This window comes from Miscanthus floridulus, chromosome 7 (assembly GCF_019320115.1).
Source record: "Miscanthus floridulus cultivar M001 chromosome 7, ASM1932011v1, whole genome shotgun sequence".
In the NCBI taxonomy this organism is placed as follows: Eukaryota; Viridiplantae; Streptophyta; class Magnoliopsida; order Poales; family Poaceae; genus Miscanthus; species Miscanthus floridulus.
Genome location: NC_089586.1, coordinates 78,293,387 through 78,315,249, shown reverse-complemented (window position 1 = coordinate 78,315,249; position 21,863 = coordinate 78,293,387). Strand labels below are relative to the sequence as shown.

General features: G+C 53.8%; 1 pseudogene; it reads left to right on the top strand.

Moving 5' to 3' along the window:
* Positions 1-1,724: 1,724 nt before the first annotated feature.
* LOC136465694 (uncharacterized) lies at positions 1,725-21,667 on the top strand (annotated as a pseudogene).
* Positions 21,668-21,863: the final 196 nt, after the last annotated feature.

Genomic DNA, 21,863 nt, shown 5'->3' with positions numbered 1-21,863 from the left:
CCTAGAGGTCTATCAGGGACCTCTATATATTGAGGGGTAGGGGTGGATTAGGGTTAGGACCCTTTTGGCGTAGCTGCTGCTCTCCCACGCCCAACAGCTATCCATCTCCCACGCCCATCAACTGTCCATCACCCATGCCCTCACCGAGTTGCACTCATGGATCTAGCAGTCCAGTTTGCGACGCTTCCTCCCCGCACGTGTGGATACCTTAAAGGTGTTGCATCTGCAACACTTGGAGGAGCCGCTGCACGAGGAGGACGTCGTTGAACGTTTGACGTGAAGGTGATTGACTACACTGCCCCGACGCGCTTCATCAACTTCCGCATCTGCGCGTCTAGTGGTAATCCCGTGATCTATAACAACAGTGTTCATGTTTTACGCGGTAGAAATTTTTCTGTGCTAGCATAGCCTACCTCGTATTGTTTTAGTGGTATCAGAGCCGATGCTATTTAGTTATGGATTCAGGATGTGTGCATATGGAGATATGTGGGTTTTCAGATTGATCTATGATATGGTTTCGTGATCTTGCTGCAATGGTCGTGTAACGACGTACTCCTACCGGTCGGAATTCTGCCATCGGAGTTAAGTGATACACGTAATGCCAGTTGCAGCGAGTGAAGATCAATGTGATTGGTCAAATCAAAACCTAGATTCATATGCCAAATGCATATGATGCATAGTAGTCGATTGGATCTACTACTGGATCAGATAATTTACCATGGTCATGTGTTTCGATAAAACGACCGTTACTTTTGGGTATGATCTTGGATCGAGGCGAATTTTATATGAAAATTGATCTACAGAAAAAAAAATTACACATGAAATCCAACGCCTTTGGCGTTTTTGGAAAATTAGATTTCCCAAAATCGGCTTGGAAGATGGAGTTTTGGGCCTTTTAAGTTTGGACGTTAGAACGCCTAACTCTGTTTTGCAGGATTTTGTGATTAGTATGGCCCCTACATATGTATTGTCAAATTAATGTAATTGATGACCTGTGTGTCAATCTGTGATGATCCAAGCAACTGCGTAACCTTCTTTACTAGCTTATTAGATGTAATAGCTTGTATTAGTTCTTGGAGGACTCATCACTAGGAGGATGGCGCACATAGATCATGGAGATGGAGATCATCATGGTGAATAGGTTCTATGGAGATGGAGATCACCACTAGAAATCAGGCCATACTGTGTCACAACTATGTGAATGCTACTATTTTGTTTTACTCTACATGATGTGATGTTAGAAGTAGAACCATCCCTCGCAAATTTTAAGTTATGTATGCCCTCCCAACTAAAACTTGCACCGTCCCATGTCTTGTACAATTGGTGGTGGGTCTATGAAATTAGAGTATCACTAGTTTTCCTTGACTAGACATGTTTGTATCAGATACTTACACGCATAAGGGTTGGTTTGCTTAACAAGGTCATCTTAATGGTTAAGGACTTTGGGGCATGAAGGTTGGGCGCCGAGACATGAAATGTCACCCAACAATAGGAGTCATATATGTGATATGATTAGCAAAGAGTTGCTTACTGATCTACCTTGACTGCTAGCGGTGATGCTAAAGCTCACTAGTAGACTTGTTAGTTGTGGATCCTGAATCACTAAGTATCAATAGAGGGATATTGATGTTAGTGGGAGTAGAGTCTGTTAAAAGTTTAATGTGATTTACTCTGTCATGGATACTTTTGTCTTAGTATTTTGCATTATTATTTGCTATAGATAAATGGCACCTAGCAACACCACACCGTTTGCTTTGCGTTTAGTCCTTGAGAAGGACAAGCTAAATGGAACAAACTACATGGATTGGATCCGCAACCTGAGAATTGTTCTCAAGGAGGATAAAAAGGAAGATGTTCTAGACACCCCATTACCAGAAGAATCTGCTGATGATGCACCTGCTGCCATTAAGAATGCTTACAAGAAAGCATGTGATGCTAATCTCAAAGTAAGCTGCCTTATGCTTGCTTGCATGGAACCCGAACTACAGATGCAGTTTGAAACAAATCATGAGGCGTACGATATGATCGTGGCGCTTAGAGACATGTTCCAGACATAGGCTAGGACTGAAAGGTTCAATGTGTCTAAGGCTTTTGTGATAAGCAAGCTAGCAGAAGGCGTAGCAGTAGGGCCACATGTAATCAAAATGGTTGGTTATGTTCAATGGTTGGAGAAGCTGGGCTTCCCACTAGGCCAAGGGTTGGCCACTGATTTCATTCTTTCGTCTCTTCCACCTAGCTATGGGAACTTCATCTCAAACTACCATATGCATGGGGCAGAGAAGGATCTGAATGAACTATGTGGCATGCTTAAAACAGCAGAGGGTGACTGTCGGTGTTTCGTACAAGCACCGGCAAGTAAATTTATAGTAATGCGTGTTAGGTTCGGATGGTGCGCTAAAGGACACAGGAATTATACTGGTTCGGGCGGAACGTCCCTACATCCAGTTTGTTGCTGCTTGTGTTATTAGCACCGTAAACGATCTGTAGTAAGGGATACAAACTGCGGAGAGAGGGACTGGTCCCAAGTCTCTCTGATCGAAGGATTGAAAGGTGGTCAAGAGCTTCGTAGCTGCTTGAATGTGTGTGAGTGCGTTTTATTGTTCGGTCCTATTTTTTCCCGTCCGTCTGATGGAGGACATGCCTCCCCTTTTATAGATGAAGGGGCTGGCTTACAAGGGTGAGAGCTTCAGTGTTTCGTACACTACCTAGTCTTGTGGCTCCTGTTTACCTGGTCAGGTCCCCCATTCTGATGAGTGCGCAGGAAGATAAGTGATGTTGTCGATATCTCTATAGGATGTCAGATTAGTCACAGCATGCTGCCCCCAGGGTATGGGTTGTGGTACAGTGGTTTTGACTTAGGGGCCTCCCCCCAGCCTTGCTCCACACGCCTTCTGGTTCCCATGATGAGAATTCGGGGTCGGGGTCCGGTGTAGCGCCGTGGCCAAGGCTCTCTGACTTGGAGGACCTGAGGGGTTGGGAAGAGGCCCCCCCGCTCCCTTGGGTCCATAGCATGGTGACGGAGTATCCGTTGTTTGTGGAGATAGCAAATCCGTTCTTGGAGCGTAGCGGTTGTCGTATATCTTCGTTGGGTTCCGTGTCCCAGAGCTGAAGGCGGCGCCTACAACTCTACAGAGTGAGGTGCACGCACCTGTAATACCTTTTGGGCTCTGCGGCGCCCGGAAGGGTCTAAGCATCAGTCCTGTTGTTCCCTGACAGTTCTCTTCCTGTCAGGGCGCAGGGTATGGTTGTTGGAGTCATGGTTGACCCGAACGTCTTGTCTCGTCCTATACCCATCGTTACCAAGGATAGATATCGATCAGGGCGAGGCTTGTTCTGGGCCGTCGGATGAGACGGAGGCCAGTCCCTATCTCTTGGGCGAGACTAACCCTATCCCTCTGGGATCGGGCGAGGCGGAATCTATCCCTTAGCCTTCGGGCGAGACCGAGCCCGCCCTATAGGCGTCGGGCGAGACGGAGATTAGCCTTGAGCCTTTGGGGCGAGGCAGGGTTATCCCACAAAGGCGTCGGGTGAGGCTGACCCCACCCCTCCGGGATCGGGCGAGACGGAACTCATACCTCAGCCCTCGGGCGAGACCGAGCCCGTCCTCAAGGCGTCGGGCGAGACGGAGTTTATCCCTCGGTCCTCGGGCGAGACCGAGCCTGTCCCAAGGGTGTCGGGCGAGGCGGAACCGAACTCCTGTCATTCGAACAAAGGATGACATGGCGCCCTTATGCGTCCAGAAGTTTTTTACGCTCGGTGGTTATCGGTTCCACCTTCTGGGGTACCCCGGTATTAGGTCCCCGACAGTAGCCCCCGAGACTCTAGGTGATTCGGGCAGAACCGCCTGGAGGGTGTTTTTCGATTTCGCCGAAGCTAAATTGCCGGAGGGTGCGCGCGAGCGCACCCGATGGGTGTAGCCCCCGAGCCCCCGGGTGACTCGAGTAGAGTCGCCCAGGGGGTTGTATCGGCCCCTTCGCGGGTAAGGCTGAAGGACTTAGTTTTTTCATCAACTGGGTGTTTTTTCGACTGGGTCGTGGCGTCCCGTTCGCTGGGGACTGACTCGGGGCTGTCCTAACTGGTGCTTCTGCCCCTGATGGCGGATCGTTCGTGGATTCCTTCTTATTTGGGCTGGCCGGCGAGTTGCTGGACCCTAGGTGGGCCAAAGAGAAAAGAAACAGGCCTTTGTGGCTTGCGCTTCCCCAGTGGGCAGAGAGTCCGGATTCGCTTGGGGAAGGCGAACCGTCCGCCGAGATTTTTGGGATAAGAAGATAGGGACTGCGGGCGCGTGTCCCGCGACGCGACGCGGGGGCGCGTGTGGCAGGCCCGGAGATCGAGGCGGACGGTTGCCCTTCTCGTGTCCGTCGCCCCCTATAAAACCGAGGGGTTCGCCCCCAGGGTCCCGTATTTCGCTCCCCTTCCTTTGCGTTCTGAGACATCCGCCGCCAATCTTCCCTGCCTCTCACGCCCGCATCGCCACCGTTCGATCGGCCTGCGTTCGTGTTCCAGCCGCCGTTAAGCTCGTGCCTGCCCTTCCCCCCTACTGCTTCAATGGAGTTGTGGGGCAGAACAAGCATCACTTCCTGGCGTTTGGAGGGCCTCGTCCGCCGTGGCCTTCTCCGCCCACAATCCGTCGTCTAGGAGTGGTTGCTTCCTGGCGACGAGGGTGAGCCAGTGCCGCCTGAAGGGTATGTCGTCTCCTTTGCCCTCTTCCATGAGCGGGGATTCGGGGTACCCGCGCATAGATTCCTTCGGGGGTTATTAGATTACTATGAGGTAGAGCTGCAGCATCTAACTCCCAATGGGATACAGCATATGGCAGCGTTTGTTGCCCTGTGCGAGGGTTTCCTGGGGATCGATCCCCATTTTGATCTGTGGCGGCATTTCTTTAGCGTTAGTCTGTCGAGGAGGAAGATGGGGGGAAAGAAGTAGACGCCGATGGGGTGTGCCAGCATTCACCTGCGCCATACCCGATCGAGGGTTACCCGTAATGCGTCTGGCCACATCCAACAAGGGATGGCATTCGCAATGGTTTTATGTAGGGATGATGCGAGTGCCCCCTACCGAAGTACACCTGGACGTCTTATTGTGGATGCTCCGGCGTCATGGGGCTTGGGGCGTCAGACTAAAGACAAGAAGCACATCTCCGACCTTCTCTCCGCCCTCCATGCCCTGAAGGGTCGGGGTGTTTTTGTAAAGGGGTCGGGGATTATCGGTTGCTTACCACGCGAGGAGGGTGGCGCCACTGATGGCGCGCGTGCTTCCCCTGCATCGGATGATGCCAGGGATGTCGTTCGAGGGAACGGTGCTCGTTTGACGAGGCGCTCCCTTATTCGGAAGATGGCGCAGCGTGTCAAGGAAGCGACGAAGCCGACGAAGGATTCTGCCGGCATGGTCCTCGACATCGTGTATCCGGTGCCCGGGCATCCTCCAATGCGGCCGGGAGCCTGGGTTCTTCGAATTCGTAAGCCCCTCTTCCCCCTGCACTCTTTCTTTCTCCTGAATCTCCCTTTTTAATACTTGCTTTTGTGATGTTGGGGCTAGCCGAGGGGGCTAGTCTTCAAGGATAGTCCGGCTCCACTGCCGAAGGACAGGGCTGTGGCGGCGGCGAATCGACTCACGGCCGAGCGGGACAAGAAAGCGAAGGAGGAGATGAAGAAGGCGAAACGGCTGAAGTAGGAGGCACGGGACCGGGGAGAGGACGTGAGCAGCGAGGATGACGACGATGATGATGATGACGACGACGACGACGAGGTAGCCGTCGACGTGGATTGGGGCGTCCTGGCGGACGAGGAAACGCTGACAAGTGGCCACCCACCCGTGCAGGGGCCCTTCGCTTTTCACGCAGAGGGAAGTGAATCAATGAGGTCAGTGGAGGCCGGCGAGTCCGCCGCTTTGCACGGCGCGCCGGCCGAGGATCGGTGGATGGGGGACACCGAGCTTGCTGTCGCGACCCTGAGGCGATCGTGGAGGGGGGTGGTATTGGAGCCGTGCCCGGCTTTGGGTGCCACGCCTCGTGATGTGATGGAGGGGAGCGAGCTCCGTGCTGCGCCCCGCGAGACGAGGGAGGGGGACGGCTCCAGAGCCGCGCCCGACAAGACGATGGGGGGGAGTGACTCCGGTGCCGCGCCCGACAAGACGAACCCCCCTACCCCGGAGCAGGGGGCAGGCATGAAACGGTCCCCGCCCGGACGAGTCAGGGCAAGGGTCTGGGGATCCATCCCCAAAACGCTTCCGTCGGCCGATGACGTCAACGTAAGCTCTGACTCCTCTGTTTTCTTCTCTTTTCATTTTTATTTTGACTAACGGTTATTACCTTTGTGTAGGTTCTTGCGGACGGGTCACCCCCTGGGGCTGGCGCCCAAGAAGAGTCTCGCCCTTCCAGCGGGACAGACGGCGTCGCCTGGAGTTCCCCTATTTTGGGGCAGGGGTGGTGCCGACGTTGGGGCCGCGTTGGCCGAACCGACGGCGTCCATGGTGGCTCCCACGCCCGCGGAGGCTACTGAGCGAGCGGCTTCTTCCGCGGCGGGCGTGGAAGAGCGGCCGAGGACCGCATACCGCCGGTGAAGGTGATCGTGACTGCGCCGAGCCAGGATCAGCCGGGCGCGGTCGTGGTGGCAACCCGAGGGCGTGGTGTGCAATCCGCGCCACCAGGTGCCCATGTGGATCCGCCCGTGGCGCCCGAAGCGGTCCAGACGGAGGAGGGTCCATCCGGAGGGTCCTTGAGTGCGGCGGTGGTGCCACACAGGGTCAGGAGGGAGCCGCCACCGGCCCCCTTGTCGGGAGGAAGCCGCTCCCCTGCGCGGGGGGAGCCGCCGCTCCAGTGGATGGCTGCTCAGGACCCGACGTCGGCTCTTTTCTCGCTCGATGATCATTCCGAGAGTATGGAGCGAGAAGGTCTTGACATCGGGATTCTCGACCATGCTGAACGCCCTGGACCAGGCCAGAGGAGCCCTTCGTGAGATCATTATCCCTACCTCTCAGGTATTCTCTGGACTTTCTTTTTTCTTTCTTCGTGTGTTTGTGGATTCTCGCATTTCTGATATCAGTCTTCTTCTTCTTCAGATTCTTGTTGCTCGTAGCCGGAAAAAATCCCAATTCCTCCGTGAGCAGAAGGCAGAGCGGGATCGCCTCTCCGAGGAGGCCCGGCTGCGAGCAAACATGGCCGCCCAGCTTGCTATCGTCCAAGAGCGGGAGGCCCAGGCGCGTCAGGATGCGGAGGAGGCGCACGGGATGTTCGAGGACCTGTCGGCGAGGTCCAAGCTGGATGGAGAGGAGATTGCCAAACTCCAAAAAGAACGAGACGAGCTGCTGCAGAGGAATGCCGCGGCTAATGAGAAGGCCAGCGAAATCCTGAAGGAGCTGGAGATGGAGCGGGACCTCCGGCAGAAGGCCGAGAGTAGGGCCACAGCCCTCCAGCAGAAGGTGGATGAGGACGTCGGGGTGGTCCGCTCTCTCCGGGCGGAGCTTGATGACGCGGTGAAAGGAAAGTTGAGTGCCGAGAACGTCGCCGCCAAGCTGGAGAAAGAGGCTGCCTATACGCGCAGGGCCCTTCAGGCGGAGAGCGATGAGCATGATCTTCTACAAGCTGCGGTCGGGGTGGTCCTTAACGCCCTGAATGTGACGGAGCCTGTGGAGACCAGCCCGCTCGCGGCTCGTGTCGGAGGTATCACGGCTCGGGTGGGCCAACTTGAGGAGAGTGCCTTTCACGCCGGGATTACCCAGGCCTTCACCGTCGCCCACGCCCATTATGAGAAGGAAATAAACCTGAGGGTGATGAGCGAAGGCTTTCCGTCCACCTACGAGGATGAAGAGCTGGAGGAAATGGAGAAGATGGTCGCTCCTCTTGCGAAGAACCTGGCAGACAGTCTGAAAGAAATGGTTCTCCCTTCGCGGGAGTAATTAGTCGAACAATTTTGAGAATAGCTTATATGTAATATGTGGACAAGTGTCGGTATTTTTCGAGTCTGGACGCCTTTCGTGCTTTTGCGTCTTAATTTCGTTTTGTTTGATTTTTTGCGATTTGATTTTTTACGGTCTTACCAATATGTTCCCCTGAATTATGCCGCTGATTATAATGTGAGGAGATTGAGGAGGTAGCCGTACCTTAACAGCCCCCGAGTAAGGTCCGACCCCCGCACCTGCCTGGGGTCGGGTGTTACTGGAGACCGGAATCGTGGTTTTGGTGACAATGGATGTCCTCGCAATAATCCCTGCCCTGCCTTCCAACAGAAATCCCAACTGGGGACTCTATGGGCTCGGCAAGGTGGGGCCTTTGCTCCTGCATTGTTTGGCCCGAGCCCCCGAGCCTTGTTAGGGTCTGATAGGGGTCGGTTGTTATTTGCGTGTTACCCCGTCCTCGGTTTTCGCAATCGGAGGGGCTGAGTGAACGACACTTGCCTCGACGGCTTGAGTACCGCGCTCAACGAGCTCGCTAACGGGTACGTTCGTGCGGAATCCGGGTCCATCATTTGCTGATGGGGTCGGCAGAGCCCTCTGGTGGCACTCCACAACTTCTTAACCCGCCTCCCGGCAGATGCCTGAGTCGTTCGATAAGCTCAGGGGGCCCGATGGCCTCTCCTCGATGGAGATTCTGTGGGTTTGGCTCGAGGTTAGAATCGAACGAGAGAAGGTCGAGACGTCCCGGTTCGCTTCTGAGCGGGATCGGGCAGGGCCGCTGGGGCTCGTCTTGGTTATCTCTCCCTGGCCCTGTTTGGCGTGAGGCGGCCTCGAGCCCTCGCGGGCCGGCCTTCGAACCTCAGCCTATGGTTGCCTATATCGAATGAGAATGTTTTGAATGCAATATTTAATTGAAAATAAAGGCGGGGTCGGTAACGTTACCTTGGTGATGTGAGTGGCGGAAAAGCTCCTAGCAGATGGGTTCGGGCCCCGACGTTTGTGACGAGGTTGAAAAAACCTGCGTAAGAATTGCTATTCTTTGTTTTCGTGTCTCGGTGACGATCCGAGCCGTTCGATTAACTTGGGCGGCCTGACAGCTTCTCCTTTGGGGGAGACTCTGTAGGCGGACCCCTCCGATCCCTTCATTGAGAGGGCCGACGTCGAAACTAGAGACGCGAGGGGCGTTGAGTAGGATTTTTCTGGTAAACAGAAAACACCGTAGCTATCGGGGCGTAGGGTTTGCTAGTTCGTCCAGTTTTACTCAAAGCTTTGTGCCTGTATGTCGCGCCCTTAGTTTCGGGCGTACGGAGGGGTCGGGTGAAGAGGATGTCTAGACTGGTAGTCATCCTCGACAGCCCCCGAGTGATGCTCGCGTCCCTGCTATTTGACGGGGTCGGAATCTTGCGAACGAATTTTAACGTATAAAGTGAGAAAGCTGAGAGGCTTATCTTTCTTTGGTCGTGTCTTCTGAGCCGAACGGTCGACCCAGGAGATCTGAAGGGTCCCGTCATCGGGTCGTCCGTGGTCCTGCATGGGAAGGCTAAAAAGTTGTCTGCCTATGTGGGTGCCTTAATCGCCGCGTCCGGAGCGGGTCAGTGGCGGGCCATACCCAGGCAGTGTTCAGTTTGACCAAAGAGGGACGCTTCGTAGACCGGGGTTCGTCCCGTCACTTCCGGCGCGTCCCCTCAGATATCAATCAGCATTGATTGCGTATTAAAAAAGGGGAAGGGAGAGGGTTTTTCGTCCGACCTTTCGCCTTTCCTTAGTTACTGCGCCTCCTCTTTAAATAGGGAGGGGGAGAGGAGTTCTCATCCCACCTCCCCTTCTGCCTCCGAGCCGCTATCTCTCCTTCTTCTTCCTTTCCGTCCAACGCGTCCGTGCGTCGCGGTGGTTCCTGAGTGAGGAAGAGTAATGCCAGAGAGAGATAGAGAACTTACAAACTTGCTCGTGATTCTGGTGCGTGATGTCGAGCCGGAGGTTATCCAACGTAGATGAGATGGTGTGCGCGGCCCTTGCTGAGGAGTCGCTGCTGCCGAAGGAAAGGAGGCGCCGGTGGGTGTCGTGCGTCGTTGACTGCGCCGTCGTTCGCTGCGCTCCTCCCTTGGCTGGAGGCGTTTCCTGCCCCTACGCCGTTGTCAGGGTTATGGCTGGGGATGATGGCGTAGTCCCCAGATGCCATGACGGTGGCGTTGCTGCCGGGGTTGCGGCTGACGACGATGGCGTAGTCCCCGGACGCTCCGGCGGAGGCGTCATAGATGGTGGCGCCTTCGAGGGTCCAGCGAAGATGTCGCCGATGGAGAGCGTGGTACGGCGCCCGCAGTAGATGAGCTGGCCCGTGTACATGCCCTCGACGTCGCCGATGGAGAGCGTGGCACGGCGGCCGCAGTGGACGAACTGGCCCGTGTACATGCCCTCGACGTCGCCGATGGAGAGCGTGGTACGGCGATCGTAGTAGCACTTGTGGTAGAGCTGAGCCGAGACTGTAATGAAATAACGTTGTGGGGAAGCCCCCGAGTAAACAATCTTCAGGGTATATTGTTCCTTTTTTGTAATGACATCGCTTTGTAAGTGGTGAATTCGTGCAAAAAATGAACAAAACTACATCCTTTGCTTGTGGCAAGTCATTTTAGTGCTTTCCAACTCTTCTCATGGTCTAAGTCATAGGAGGCTAGGAACGTGGGCAAACTAATTCTGATTGAACTGGTGAGCAAAGAGGTTGCAGCCGCTGGGGCGTGGGTGTCTCGCAGTCCTACCAGTTGTATTCAGAATTAGCTCCCAAGATCTTAGCCCTCGAGACTCGTTTATGAGGCGAATGGAAAACTTAGAAAAATGTTTGCAAGTATAACACAGGGATTTTTTACAAGCGTAATACTTGTACTACACATGACATATGTTACGATCACATGCCAGCCCCCGAGTGAGGTCTGACCCCTCGCGATTTGCAGGGGTCGGTAGTTACTAAGGATCGGAAGTTCTGTTAAGACAAAAACTGATAGGGAAAAGTGTAAGCTTATTTTAAGGATAGAAACGACGTAGCTGCTCAATGTTCCAGGCGTTGGCGAAGACCTCCCCTTTGATGGTTTTCAACCGGTAGGCGCCTGGGCGAAGTATTTCCGCGACGATGTAGGGCCCTTCCCAGGGCGGGGAGAGTTTGTGACGATCCTTGTTGCTCTGTACAAGACGGAGGACGAGGTCTCCGACGTTGAAGGCTCGACCCCGCACCCGTCGGCTGTGGTACCGCCGCAACGCTTGCTGGTACTTGGCTGAATGGAGGAGGGCGATGTCGCGGGCCTCGTCCAGCTGGTCCATGGCGTCTTGGTGAGATGCCCCGGCTCCCTTAGCGTCATATGCTCTGATTCTTGGCGCTCCATAGTCGAGGTCCGTCGGGAGAACGGCCTCGGAGCCGTAGATCATGAAAAAGGGTGTGTAGCCGGTGGCCCGGCTAGGAGTCGTCCTTAGGCTCCAGAGCACAGCCGGGAGCTCAGCGAGCCAACGCGCGCCGAATTTGTTCAACCGGTTGAAAATTCTGGGTTTGAGGCCTTGAAGGAGCATGCCGTTTGCGCGCTCGACCTGTCCGTTCGTCCGGGGGTGCGCGACGGCTGCCCAATCGATTCGGATGTGTTGTTCGTCACAGAAACGAACAAATTTCCTACCGGTGAACTGCGTGCCGTTGTCTGTGATGATGGAGTTCGGTACTCCAAAGCGATGGATGATGTCGAGAAAGAACAGCACAGCTTGCTCGGATTTGATTGTGGATACTGGCCGAGCTTCAATCCATTTTGTGAACTTGTCTATGGTGACAAGCAAGTGGGTAAAGCCTCCGGGCGCTTTTTTAAGAGGCCCGACCAGGTCAAGCCCCCAGACCGCGAAGGGCCACGTGATGGGGATCATCTGGAGAGCCTGGGCCGGGAGGTGTGTTTGCCGAGCGTAGTATTGGCACCCTTCGCAGGTGCGTACAATTTGCTCGGCATCGGCTACTGCGGTGGGCCAATAGAAACCCTGTCGGAATGCCTTCCCAACCAAGGTTCTTGGTGCGGCATGGTGTCCGCATGCCCCACCGTGGATGTCGCTCAGTAGGAGTTTTCCCTGTTCGCCAGGGATGCAAAGCTGAAGAATTCCGATGTGACTTCGTTTGTAGAGTTCGCCCTCTACAAGAACGAAGGATTTGGCGCGTCGCGCGAGCCGTCGGGCTTCTGTCTCGTTGGTTGGTAGTACATCGTGGAGGAGATAGTCGATGTAAAGCGTTCTCCAGTCATTGGGAGGATCGGACTCCGTTGCTGGGTCTTCTTCAAGCTCCATGACCTCGGGGTCGGGAGGAACAGTTGGCGGATCGGCCTTGGGGGTCGGACTAGAAGGGCCATCGTCGGCTTGTTCCGACCCCGTGTAGCGTACCGAGGGTTTGTGTTGGTCACTAGCGAAGACGCCTGTTGGAACCGGCTCTCGGCTGGATGCCGCTTTTGCGAGCGTGTCGGCCGCTTCGTTGAGGCGTCTGGGGATATGATTGAGTTCGAGGCCGTCGAATTTGTCCTCCAGACGTCGGACCTCTTGACAGTATGCCTCCATCTTGGTATCGTGGCAGGCCGACTCTTTCATGACCTGGTTGACGACCAGCTGAGAGTCGCCCCTGACGTCGAAGGCGTCGGATGCCCAGCTCGATGGCGATTCGTAGGCCGTTGATGAGCGCTTCGTATTCTGCAGTATTGTTTGATGAGGGAAAATGGAGCCGAACCATGTACCTCATGTGGACCCCGAGGGGGGATACTAAGACTAGTCCTGCTCCGGCGCCCTTCTTCATCAGCGATCCGTCGAAGTACATTATCCAGTACTCTTGATCGACGGCTGCTGGTGGCATCTGGACCTCGGTCCACTCCGCGATGAAGTCAGCCAGTGCCTGAGATTTGATCGCCGTTCGGGGGACATAAGAAATGCCCTGATCCATCAGCTCGAGCGCCCACTTTGCGGTTCTTCCCGTAGCGTCATGGCTACGAACGACCTCGCCGAGGGGGAACGACGTCACTACTGTCACGGGGTGTGACTCGAAGTAGTGGCGTAGCTTCCTTTTGGTGATGAGGACGGTGTAGAGGAGTTTCTGGATCTGGGAGTAGCGGGTTTTGGAGTCGGATAGCACTTCGCTGATGAAATATACAGGGCGCTGCACCTTGAAGGTGTGCCCTTCCTCCTCTCGCTCTACTATTAAGGCGGAGCTAACCACCTGGGTGGTGGCTGATATATATAGTAGGAGAGATTCTCCATCGCGTGGAGGAACTAGGACCGGCGGCTTAGTTAAAAATTGTTTAACCATGTCAAGTGCCTCCTGAGCCTCGGCTGTCCACTCGAAGTGGTCAGTTTTCTTCAGAAGTCGATAAAGGGGGAGTCCTCGTTCGCCGAGGCGTGAAATGAATCGGCTGAGGGCGGCAAGGCACCCTGTGATCCGCTGAACCCCCTTTATGTTTTGGATCGGGCCCATCCTCGTGATGGCCGATATCTTCTCTGGGTTGGCTTCGATGCCACGCTCGGAGACGATGAAGCCGAGCAGCATGCCCCTCGGGACTCCGAAAACACATTTTTCGGGATTGAGCTTGATGCCGTTCGCCCGGAGTTTCGCAAAGGTGCGTTCAAGGTCGGCGACAAGGTGGTCAGCCCGCTTGGATTTGACTACGATGTCGTCGACATAGGCCTCAACGGTTCGCCCGATGAGGTCTCCGAAGCAACTAAGCATACAGCGCTGGTACGTCGCCCCAGCGTTCTTCAAACCAAACGGCATTGAAACGTAGCAAAATGATCCGAAGGGCGTGATAAAAGATGTCGCGAGCTGGTCGGACTCTTTCATCGCGATCTGATGGTAGCCTGAGTATGCGTCAAGGAAACAGAGGGTTTCGCACCCCGAGGTGGAATCGACTATTTGGTCTATTCGGGGCAAAGGAAATGGATCCTTTGGACACGCTTTGTTGAGACCAGTATAATCAACACACATTCTCCATTTCCCACTCTTTTTTCGGACAAGAACAGGATTTGCTAACCACTCTGGGTGGTATACTTCCTTAATGAATCCTGCGGTCAGTAGTTTGGCTATCTCCTCGCCGATGGCCCTGCGTTTCTCCTCGTCGAAGCGGCGCAGGCGTTGTTTCACCGGCTTGGAGCCCGGGAGGATCTGGAGGGTATGCTCGGCGACCTCCCTCGGGATGCCCGGCATATCCGAGGGTTTCCACGCAAAGATGTCCTTGTTGGCGCGGAGGAAGTCGACGAGCGCGCTTTCCTATGCGGAGGAGAGCGCGGTCCCGATTCGGACTTTTTTGCCCTCGGAGCTACTGGGATCCAAGAGGACGTCCCTGGAACCCTCTGCTGATTCGAACGATCCGGACGACTTCTTTGCGTCGGGTGTCCCTTCAATGACCTCCTCCCTGAGGGTGGCGAGCTCTTCGGACGCGATGACCGCGGATGCGTGTCCGCAGCATTCGACCTCGCACTCGTAAGCGCGCTGGAAGGAGGTGCCGATGGTGATGATCCCACGGGGACCTGGCATCTTCAGCTTCAGGTATGTGTAATTGGGCACGGCCATGAACTTCGCGTAACATGGTCGCCCCAGAATGGCGTGGAAAGTCCCCGGGAATCCCACCACATCGAAGGTGAGGGTCTCAGTCCGGTAATTGGATCGATCCCCAAAAGTGACGGGCAGGTCAATCTGCCCTAGTGGCACAGCTTGCCTTCCAGGCACGACGCCATGGAAAGGTGCTCGGACGGGACGGAGGTGCGTTCGGTCGACTGCCCATCTCGTCGAGCGTCTTGGCGTACATGATGTTGAGGCCGCTGCCCCCATCCATCAGTACCTTGGTGAGCCGCTTTGGACCGACGATCGGGTCGACGACAAGCGGATACCTCCCCGGGTGTGGGATGGCATCTGGATGGTCGGACCGGTCGAAGGTTATGGCGGATTCCGACCACCGGAGATAAGCTGGCATAGCCGGTCCAGCGGTATAGACCTCTCGACGTGCGACCTTCTGGCGGCGCCTGGAGTCGTAGGCCGCTGATCCTCCGAAGATCATGAGGGCACCGGTCGGTGTTGGGAAGGCGTCGTCCTTCTCCTCCGTGTCGTCAATGGTGGGAACAGGCTCCTTCCCCTTCTCCTCCTTGTTCAGGCCCCCGGCCAAGTATTTGCGCATAAGGCCGCATTCCTTGTATAGGTGCTTGGCCGGGAAGGCGTGGTTTGGGCATGGCCCCTCGAGCATTTTCTCGAAGTGGTTCGGAGTGCCCTCCGCGGGTTTCCGGCCACCTTTGCGGTCGGCTGCGGCCACGAGCGAGTTGTCGCGCCGCTGCTTCTTACTTTTCCCTTTGGCGGGACGGTTGGAGGCGCCTTCGCTGGCGCCCTCGTCCCGCCTTGTCTTTCCGTCGGAGCGATCAAAGATGGCTCCGACCGCCTCTTCTCCAGAGGCGTGACTGGTGGCGATGTCCAGAAGTTCCTTGGTAGTTCGCGGGCCCCTGCGTCCTAGCTTGTGGACCAGGGACTCGCAGGTCGTTCCGGACAGAAAGGCTCCTATCACGTCGGCGTCGGCGACGTTTGGGAGCTCGTTGCACTGTCGGGAGAAGCGCCGGATGTACCCGCGGAGGGTTTCATCGGCCTTCTGACGGCAGTTCTTGAGGTCCCATGGGTTTCCAGGGCGTTTGTACGTGCCCTGGAAATTACCCACGAAGATCTCAGTTAGATCCGCCCAACTCTGAATAGCATTGGACGGTAGGTGCTCCAGCCATGCTCGTGCCGAGTCGGCCAAGAACAGCGGGAGATTGCGAATAATAAAATTATCATCACTCGCACCACCGGCCTGACATGCAAGCCGATAGTCTTCGAGCCAAAGCCCGGGATTTGTTTCGCCAGAATATTTAGGAATGTTCGTAGGCGGTCGATACCTTAGGGGGAACGCGGCGTTGAGGATGTGCCGGCCAAAGGCCTGAGGGCCGGGCAGAACGGGGCTCGGGCTTCGGTCTTCGTTGCTGTCGTAGCGCCCTCCACGTCGGGGATGATAGCCGCGGCGCGCTGCTTCTCCCTCGTCGCCGTGGGCACGTCTCCGGGCGTCGATGATGCTGCGTACGTCGCGGCCACGGCCGAGGCGTTGATGTACAGGGACGACGGAGGGCTGCCCGCCGGCTGGCGGTGTTTGGTGTACGGATGCGTCCTTGGTGGGACGCACTGAGGGCGCGTGCTTGCTGGTGTCGGGTTCGCGTCGTCGAGACAACGAACTTTCCGCTTGCTGCGCTGCTGCACGCTCGAGCAACGTGCGAATCTCCCGATAAGCGTGTCGATCCTCGGACGTCGCGGCCTCCGGAAGGCCATGCAGCAAAGCGGTCGCTGCGGCGATGTTCTGGCTGGCTCGGGCAAAGTGAGGAAAGGCCCCATCGTCGGTGAGGATCCTTTGATGTACGGTGCGGGCTGTGGCGCGCGCGCGCCCCCCGTCTTTGCGGCGTTCAATCTCGCGATTGATGTCCGCGTATTCCCGTGCGAGCCCTTGCCCGGCCTCATCGATCTCTTGCTGACGAGCCCTTAGCTGCTCCATCCTCAGGTGAGATGGGGCTGTCCCCTCTTCCCCGGATCTGCCGTCAGGATTGTTTGTAGGGGTGGCCTCTTCCCTGGAGGCGCTTTCGACGTGACCCTCGGGGGTCTGCGTCATGTAGCACTCTCGGGAAGGATGGTGGCTCCCCCTACTAGAATCTGAGCTGGAGAGCGATACAGGCTTCTCGTTGAGGAGCTCGTAGAGGGTCTCCGTATCGCGCTCAATCACCCCCACGAACTCGATGTCCGTGGGTGATTGAACCACACGTAGCGCCCAAGGGCGGCCGGCGGTCGCCAGCAGCGTTGCGGAGACCGAATGGAAACGCTGTCGGGGCGCTCCATACGGACCTTTCCGGATACATGGTGGCGTCGTGGGAAGCCCCCTTGGGTGACGGGACTCCTCGGGAGTTGTCTGGTGGGCCCTCAAGCCTGAGACGGCTGAGGTTGATGGAAGGGGGAGAGGGGGCGGCTGAATCAGTCAGCGCCAGCTCTCCTCCTAGCGTGATGATGAAATCCAGGTCGCCGAAACGCACGTGTGCGCCCGGGGCCCAGGTGATTGCGTGGGTGGCCATCCGAGACCTGATTTGGAACGCGCAAAGCCCCTACCTGGCGCGCCAACTGTCGGTGTTTCGTACAAGCACCGGCAAGTAAATTTATAGTAATGCGCGTTAGGTTCGGATGGTGCGCTAAAGGACACAGGAATTATACTGGTTCGGGCGGAACGTCCCTACGTCCAGTTTGTTGCTGCTTGTGTTATTAGCACCGTAAACGATCTGTAGTAAGGGATACAAACTGCCGAGAGAGGGACTGGTCCCAAGTCTCTGATCGAAGGATTGAAAGGTGGTCAAGAGCTTCGTAGCTGCTTGAATGTGTGTGAGTGCGTTCTATTGTTCGGTCCTATTTTTTCCCGTCCGTTTGATGGAGGACATGCCTCCCCTTTTATAGATGAAGGGGCTGGCTTTACAAGGGTGAGAGCTTCAGTGTTTCGTACACTACCTAGTCTTGTGGCTCCTGTTTACCTGGTCAGGTCCCCCATTCTGATGAGTGCGCAGGAAGATAAGTGCTTACGATGTTGTCGATATCTCTATAGGATGTCAGATTAGTCACAGCATGCTGCCCCCAGGGTATGGGTTGTGGTACAGTGGTTTTGACTTAGGGGCCTCCCCCCAGCCTTGCTCCTCACGCCTTCTGGTTCCCATGATGAGAATTCGGGGTCGGGGTCCGGTGTAGCGCCGTGGCCAAGGCTCTCTGACTTGGAGGACCTGAGGGGTCGGGAAGAGGGCCCCCCGCTCCCTTGGGTCCATAGCGTGGTGACGGAGTATCCGTTGTTTGTGGAGATAGCAAATCCGTTCTTGGAGCGTAGCGGTTGTCGTATATCTTCGTTGGGTTCCGTGTCCCAGAGCTGAAGGCGGCGCCTACAACTCTACAGAGTGAGGTGCACGCACCTGTAATACCTTTTGGGCTCTGCGGCGCCCGGAAGGGTCTAAGCATCAGTCCTGTCGTTCCCTGACAGTTCTCTTCCTGTCAGGGCGCAGGGTATGGTCGTTGGAGTCATGGTTGACCCGAACGTCTTGTCTCGTCCTGTACCCATCGTTACCAAGGATAGATATCGATCAGGGCGAGGCTCGTTCTGGGCCGTCGGATGAGACGGAGGCCAGTCCCTATCTCTTGGGCGAGACTAACCCTATCCCTCCGGGATCGGGCGAGGCGGAATCTATCCCTTAGCCTTCGGGCGAGACCGAGCCCGCCCTATAGGCGTCGGGCGAGACGGAGATTAGCCTTGAGCCTTTGGGGCGAGGCAGGGTTATCCCACAAAGGCGTCGGGTGAGGCTGACCCCACCCCTCCGGGATCGGGCGAGACGGAACTCATACCTCAGCCCTCGGGCGAGACCGAGCCCGTCCTCAAGGCGTCGGGCGAGACGGAGTTTATCCCTCGGTCCTCGGGCGAGACCGAGCCCGTCCCAAGGGTGTCGGGCGAGGCGGAACCGAACTCCTGTCATTCGAACAAAGGATGACATGGCGCCCTTATGCGTCCAGAAGTTTTTTACGCTCGGTGGTTATCGGTTCCACCTTCTGGGGTACCCCGGTATTAGGTCCCCGACAGTGACATTAAGAAAAATGCTGGCAGTAGCCATGTGATAGCAATATAGAACAAGCCTAGCTTTAAAAAGAAGGGCAATTCTTGGAAGAAGAAGGGCAAGGATGTGAACTCTAAGCCAAACCAGCGCCCAAGGTTAAAGCTAGACCTGCTCCAGACAAAGAGTGCTTTTATTGTCATGAGCTTGGTCACTGGAAGAGAAATTACAAGAAGTATCTGGCTTCATTGAAGAATGGCAGAAGTAAGAGTACATCCACCTCAGGTACGCTTGTTATTAATGTTATAGACAATATATTTCTCGCTGATACAATTATTAATTCTTGGGTATTTGATACTGGATCGGTTGCTCATATTTGCAATTCGATGCAGGGACTGATAAAAGTAAAAGCGTTGAAAGAGGAGAAGTTGATTTCCACGTGGGCAATAATGCAAGGGTTGTTGCGTTGACCGTCGGGACGATGCAACTCCACCTCCCGTTAGGATTTATCATGGAGTTGAATAATTGTTATTTCGTTCCTAGTTTAAGTCAAAACATTATGTCTCCTTCATGCTTGGTGAAGGATGGTTATTCATTTGCGAGTGAAAACAATGGTTGTGTGATCTCTAAGAATAATATGTTTATGGCTTTTGCACCCATTGTGAATGGATTGTTTGTTTTAAGTCTTGATGATTCACCTGTCTATAATATAAGTGCTAAAAGGCCTCAGCCTAATGTTTTGAGTCCTACCTACATGTGGCATTATCGTTTAGGTCATATAAGTGAAAAACGCATGAAGAAGCTCCATTCTGATGGACTTTTAACCTCGTTTGATTTTGAATCATACAAGACATGTGAGGCTTGCTTGCTAGGCAAGATGACCAAGGGGCCTTTCATAGGTTTTCCTGAGAGAGCATTAGACTTGTTGGAACTCGTACATACCGATGTATGCGGACCAATGAGCACAACAGCTAGAGGAGGGTTCCAATACTTGATAACTTTTACTGATGATTTTAGTAGATATGGCTATGTCTACTTGATGAGGGACAAGTCTGAAACCTTTGAAAAGTTCAAGGAATTTCAAAATGAAGTTGAAAATCAGCGTGGCAAGAAAATTAAGGCCTTACGATCTGATCATGGAGGCGAGTATTTAAGCCACGAGTTTAGCAATCATCTGAAGAGCTGCGAAATTGTTCCACAGCTTACGCCACCTGGAACACCTCAGAGAAACGGTGTCTCCGAGCGACGTAATCGAACCTTGTTGGACATGGTTCGATCAATGATGAGCCAGTCGGACCTACCGTTATCATTCTAGGGATATGCTCTAGAAACAGCAGCTTTCACACTTAATAGGGTACCGTCTAAATCCGTAGTTAAGACACCATATGAGATGTGGACTAGAAAGACTCCTAGTTTGTCTTTTCTAAAGATTTGGGGATGTGAAGTATTTGTCAAACGACTTTAGTCGGACAAGATAACACCCAAGTCGAATAAATGCATTTTCATGGGATATCCAAAGGAAACTTTAGGATATTATTTCTATAACCGATCAGAGGGCAAAGTGTTTGTCGCTCGAAACGGTATTTTCCTAGAGAAAGAGTTTCTCAAAGGGGAGAAGAATGGAAAGACAGTGCGTCTTGAAGAAGTTTGGGATGAGCCAATTGGGCAAGAATCAACGAGTGATGCTAGCGTAGCAGAACAAGTTGAGATACCCATGGCAAGAGAAGCACCACCACAACCACGAAGGTCAGCGAGGCTCCGCGAATTGCGGGAAATATTATTGTTGGACAACGATGAGCCTACAACATATGCAGAAGCAATGATGGACCCAGACTCTAAAAAATGGCAGAGTTCCATGCAATCTGAAATAGAGTCCATGGGAGACAATCAAGTTTGGAACTTGGTTGACCCGCCTGATGGTGTTAAAACCATAGAGTGCAAATGGATCTATAAGAAGAAGAAAGATATGGATTGAAATGTTCACATCTATAAAGCTCGACTTGTCGCAAAAGGTTTTTGACAAGTTTAAGGAGTTGACTATGATGAGACCTTCTCGCTCGTAGTGATGCTTAAATCTATTTGGATTATTCTAGCTATAGCTGCATATTTCGATTATGAGATATGGCAGATGGATGTCAAGACTGCTTTCCTGAATGGAAATTTAACTAAGGACGTGTATATGATGCAGCCCAAGGGTTTTGTCAATCCAAAAAATGTTGGAAAGGTATGCAAACTTCAGAAATCCATTTATGGGTTGAAGCAAGCATCTAGGAGTTGGAACATTCGTTTTGATGAAGTGGTCAAAGGGTTTGGCTTCATTAAGAACGAAGAAGAGGCTTGTGTTTACAAGAAGGTTAGTGGGAGCTCTGTAGTATTTCTAATATTATATGTGGATGACATATTACTGATTGAAAACAACATTCCTATGCTTGAAACCGTCAAGACCTCACTGAAAAATAGTTTTTCGATGAAGGACTTAGGGGAAGCAGCATATATTCTAGGCATCAAAATCTATAGAGATAGATCCAGAAGGCTTATAGGATTAAGCCAAGATACTTACATTGACAAAGTGTTGAAACGGCTCAGCATGGAACATGCAAAGAAAGGGTTCTTGCCTATGTCACATGGCATACACCTTAGCAAGACTCAGTGTCCTTCGACAACTGATGAGTGGGATCGCATGAGTAGAGTGCCATATGCTTCGGCTATCGGATCTATCATGTATGCAATGATAAGTACCCGCCCATATGTTTCATATGCGCTAAGTATGACAAGTAGACACCAGTCTGATCTGGGTGAGAGTCACTGGATAGCGGTGAAAAACATTCTTAAGTACTTTAGAAGGACTAAAGAAATGTTCCTCATATATGGAGGTGATGATGAGCTCGTTGTAACAGGTTATGCCGATGCTAGTTTCCAATCAGATAAAGACGATTCAAAGTCACAGTCAGGATTTGTGTTTACGATAAACGGTGGTGCTGTTAGCTGGAAGAGTTCCAAGCAGGAGACGGTGGCTGATTCTATGACAGAAGCCAAGTACATCGCGGCTTCAGAAGCCGTGAAGGAGGGTGTTTGGATAAGGAATTTCCTTATTGAGCTTGGTGTGTTCCCGAATGCGTCCAGCCCATTGAATCTCTACTGTGATAACAATTGAGCTATTGTGCAAGCAAAGTAGCCAAGGAATCACTAGAAGAATAAACACGTAATGCGGCAATTTCATCTCATTCGAGACTTTGTTAACCGGAGTGAGATCAAGATATGCAAAATACATACAGAATTGAATATTTTTTATCCTTTGACAAAGCCTCTCCCGCAGTCTAAGCATGATGCGCATGTAAGAGCTATGGGTA